At 43.7% G+C, this 4,931-nt stretch overlaps 1 pseudogene; it reads right to left on the minus strand.

Annotated features, from left to right (window-relative positions):
* Nucleotides 1–3,679: 3,679 nt before the first annotated feature.
* On the minus strand, nucleotides 3,680–4,348 carry LOC145510764 (SOSS complex subunit B1 pseudogene; annotated as a pseudogene).
* Between the last annotated feature and the right edge of the window lie 583 nt (nucleotides 4,349–4,931).

Genomic DNA, 4,931 nt, shown 5'->3' on the forward strand with positions numbered 1-4,931 from the left:
ATGTGGGCACCCTGCAGAATCCTCCTTTCTGAACACTGTTTAGGAACGGCGGTGTTTAAAAAAATCACAAGGACTGGTTACTGTGGCCTCAAGGGCAATGCATGACTAGATAAATTCCTCTGGCAGGAATGAGATAGGATGGAGCCAAGTCCACTGGGGAAGAATCTGTGATGCAAGAAGCAACACATGATGGGAGACAGTTCTCTGGCAGCGTGGACCGAGATCTCCCTAGGCAGCCAGGAAAGAATCCCGGTCATTATCAGAATCTAGTGTAACTGTAAAATATGACCTAATTAAGAGATGTGTCAGCAACAGATGGAGAGTGTGCCTTCATGCTTCCCTCAGAGCGATAAACAAAGTGATGGCAATCACACGCCAACACAGGGGTGAAAGTGGCAACCACCTCATAGAGTTGTTTTAAATTCATTAATACACTCTGCACTGAGAACTATCCCTGAAGAACAACAAATGCCTGGCCAGTGACAGCTATTGATATTATTGATTTCTCATTTGGGAAATCTTTTTTCTTCACAGATGAAACCATCTCCACTTAGAGACATGAAGTCTTAGAAAATTATCTTTTTATCTTAAGCTTTCAATTTACTTACACATTATTTTTCAGAAGGTTTTTTTTTTTTTAAATCTTCATACTTCCAATTATTGCAGTCTAAAGAGTGAAAGGAGTTACTCAAATCTTTTGTTATAAATACATCTTAAAGAAGTTAATTCACAGAAGTAAAAGATTTCTCAAAAATAAATTATTCCTGGGACTTCCCTGATGGTCCAGTGGTTAAGAATCTATTTTCCAATGCATGGGACACAGGTTTGATCCATGGTCCAGGGAGATCCTATGTGCCAAGGGGCAACTAAGCTCATGTGCCACAACCACTGAGCCTGCGCTCTAGAGCCTGTGAGCCACAACTACAAAGGCTACATGCCTAAACGCCAGTGCGTTGCAGCAAGAGAAGCCACCACAATGAGAAGCTTGCCAACTGCAACTGGAGTGTAACTCCACTAGCCACGGGCTTCCCTGGTAGCTCAGATGATAAAGCGTCTGCCTACAATGCGGGAGACCCGGGTTCGATCCCTGGGTCAGGAAGATCCCCTGGAGAAGGAAATGGCAACCCACTCCAGTATTCTTGCCTGGAAAATCCCATGGGCAGAGGAGCCTGGTGGGCTATACAGTCCATCGGGTCGCAAAGAGTCAGACATGACCGAACGACTTCACTCTCACTTTCCACTAGCCACAAGTAGAGAAAAGTTCACTGTCATTGTGGAGCTTATAGATTAGCAGCTGGGAAGACACTGAACACCTATGCAAATATAATTATGACAAGGCTGAGAAAGTGCAAACTGTTACATAAGGGTTTAGAGAGTTCACAAAGCCTTTTCAGGGGATGGAATTTTTATGTTAAGACTGAAAGAATAAGATAACCATGTTAAAGTTGTAGTCAGGGGAGGTCTGGAGAATTGTGGGGGATGACAGAAGAAGGAAAGCAGCAGGGGACCTGAAAATTAAACTAATGTATTCCAGGCAAAATCCCAAGGTAAGAAGAAGGGTGGCCTCTCATCACAAAGAACCAAGAGGCCAGTTTCTGAAATGGAAAAGAGTGAGGAAAAGAATGACACACAAGAATCCTCCACAATAAGGCAGAAGGAAAATCACACAGAGCCTGGGAAGCCTTCATCCTCAAGTCAATGGGAAGCCATTGAAGAGTGTGAGGAGACAGTGACACAATCAGATGTGCTTTATGGGAGGGTAAGAGATTGTCACAGAAGCCATGAAAGATGATGACACCTCGGACTTGGTGTGATGACAGTGACAATTTAGGAAAGTAAATGGATTAGAGACGTGTAAGAGACAGAATAGAAAGGAATGGGTGATGAATTAATGGGGAGAAGGAGGCATGGTGAGAAAGATGCAATTAAAGTCTAGATCAACGATGACTTCTAAGTTACTTGCTAAAGCAGCTGAGTGGATGGTGACGGCCTTTACTAAGTTAGAAAACTTGAGGAGATAAAAATTTGGGAGTCGGAAGGTGAGTTCTGTCTCAGAAAACATTGAGATTTACATGCCTATTATGAAACATTCTGTGGCATACCTAGCTGAACACTAGAAAGGCAGATATGATGTTCTGGGGAAGATATTTTGCTGGAGAAATGAATTTGATGATCACCAGCATGACGATGGTAATGGGAGTCTCGAGTAAGTGAGACTCCCTAAGAAGAGTTCATAGAGTGCCAAGAGCTGAGGAACTCAGCAAGGAGCCCCTAGGAACTTCGATGTGGAATGAACAGTAGAGGAGAAATAGTCAACAGGCAAACAGAAGGAACAACCAAGGTAGACAGCAGGATATACCATCACAAAACTGGGGAAAGAGAAGTTGTCACCAAGGAGTTATCAGCTGCATCAAACACTACTAGGAAGTTGAAATTCAAATCTAGATTTAAGATTACAGTGGATTTAGTGGAATGGAAGTCTTTGCTGATCTTCAGAAGAATGTTCTCAGATAAGTGAAGGCAACATTCTCTCAGGTAGACCAGTTGTTTTTGTAGCAGGCCATGTTTTATTCCTTCAGTGGATCAAAAAGTCAGTGTGGCTGCTATGACTACAAGAAACCTATTCACCTGAAAAAAAAAAATCACGTAAACAGAAATGGGAGCATATGAACGATCTATGTGGCATTACAATTTATTTGGCACTACAGCCAAATTCTATATATTTATTCTTTATTATACTACTTGTATAATGTGCTCAGTCACTTCAGTCGTGTCCGACTCTCTGCGACCCCGTGGACCATGGCCTGCCAGGCTCCTCTGTCCATGGGATTCTCCAGGCAGGAATACTGGAGTGGGTTGCCAGTTCCTTCTCCAGTGATAAAGTATGAAGTGAGTGAAGTGAGTGAAATGAATAGTATATACAAATTCCTGTGGATTAAACTTTGAAGAAAAAATAGCATTCTTGGAGGAAAAGGGAATTTGGAGGCTTAGGAAGAGATTTTGTTGGAACATGTTTGGTGTAAAGGATAGAGAGTCAAAACAATGCCACATGGGAACTGTGGACAGCGGGAGGAGTGAAAACGTTTAATGCCGACGAGAAAAAGCTGCAGTGAGGGCGAGGTTAGAGCCACAAGGAGAGCAGAAGGCACAGAGAGTGAGAAGTTCCAACAGGGAGTAGGATGCTTCAGACTCAGAGAAGAGGTCCAGGGAGAAGGGGAAGGCAGTGTCGCCATGGAGATTCGGAGACAGGAAGTTGGCAGTGGTCCAGCTGGCTCCCTCTAGTTTCTTCATGAGGTTGCAGACAAGGTCACCAGTGAGAATAGGAGGGGACAGCAGGTAATCAGGAAGTAAAGAGAGTAGGAAAGGGTTGGAATACATTCCAAAGAGCTTTTTATTTTTATTTTTTCAACAGAGTGGTAACATTTATTAGGAAGGAGGGATTCAATTAGACTTCCACATCACACACAAGAAACAGACTGTAACCACTGTTTCTAAAGAGGAAGGAAGGGAGGCAGAGCACCCTGAATCCCAGGAGACAGGCAGCTTCAGCTGTACAAGGAGGGGAGTATGGGCTGAGAGTGGATTAGGCTACTGCTCACCACTCCCACACAGTGAACTTTAGTGACTCCTACACCCCCTGGCCCCACAGAGCCTGCAGCCCAGTAGAAAGCTCTGTTCTCTAGCAAACACCTGGGTTATGGCTGGTGGCAGGGAGGAAAAGGGTCTTTTGCTTTCTCTTGCTGCGCCTCTGGGGTTTTTTGCCTTTACTGACATGGTTGCTGGAGAGGCCAGGAGGGCAGCAGCTGTGGTTGGGCTGACTTCGGATAATTCAAGTGCTGGGGGAGTGGGGTCGGAGGGAGTGTGAGGGGGTGCAGGCCACCACCAGGACCTGGTGGGGTGCTCAGTCCATTTGCTTTCTGGCTCTTAGAGGCTAGAGAAGTGGCAGGTAGTCCAGGGAGCCATAAGACTGCTGTTCTGTACCATCTTGTTGGGTGCCTGCTAGGCACTGTATTCTGGGTTTGGCTCTCTGAAGTTAGGAACCTCAGAATAAACCATACAGAATTCACCAATCTTCTGAAGACACATCCATGGCTAGTGCACAATGGTACACAACCTTTGAACACCGAACAACTTTTAGTAAGCTGGATAGTGTCACCAGGCTGGATTGGGTTGCCCACATCGTCCCAGACAGAGATATTGATGCTGCCAGTTTTGTCTGCCACTTTGCAGGCCCACACCTCGTGCCCATTCTTTGTCTTGGTCACTCAGCCTGTCTCCAGCACAATGAAATGAGATTCAAGTTCTTGAGCCCAGGCTTGATATACTTCACGAAGGTCTCCATCATCATACTGCCCAAGCCTCAGCACCACACCAGCGAGACTGCTGGACAGTGCATGCCACTGAGCAGCTTGCAGGCGAAAGAGCTTTTGATTAAAGTAAGCGTGGTTTGGTTGGGGAGCTTGTAGTCTTGACTATCCCTACACTTTGCAATTAAGTTGTAAGTATTTGGTACTCTTAACATGGTTTGCATTATACTCTAGAGATCAAGTAAGAAAATTATATCAGTCTCAGAAAAATGAATGATTGCAATAGAATGTAGAAACATTAATTACTGTTAAGATACCTTTTATTCATTATATATATGATAAAGTTTTAACACGTGGTGCTATATTTTTATTTTTAATTTTTTAAATTCATTTCTATTGGAGTATAGCTGCTTTAAAATGTTGTGTCAGTTCCTGCTGTACAGCAAAGTAAATCAACTATATATATATACATATATCCCCTCTTTTGGGATTTTCTTCCTATTTAGGTCACCAGAGAGTGCTGAATAGCTTCCTCAGCTATATAAGAGGTTCTCATTAGTTATCTGTTTGAAGCTGTATTTTTAAAACTTTACATAAACTTGCCACAGTTTCATGTTACACAAG

The sequence above is a fragment of the Giraffa tippelskirchi genome, chromosome 6, assembly GCF_054371585.1.
Source record: "Giraffa tippelskirchi isolate mGirTip1 chromosome 6, T2T-mGirTip1v1.2.pri, whole genome shotgun sequence".
Lineage (NCBI taxonomy): Eukaryota > Metazoa > Chordata > Mammalia > Artiodactyla > Giraffidae > Giraffa > Giraffa tippelskirchi.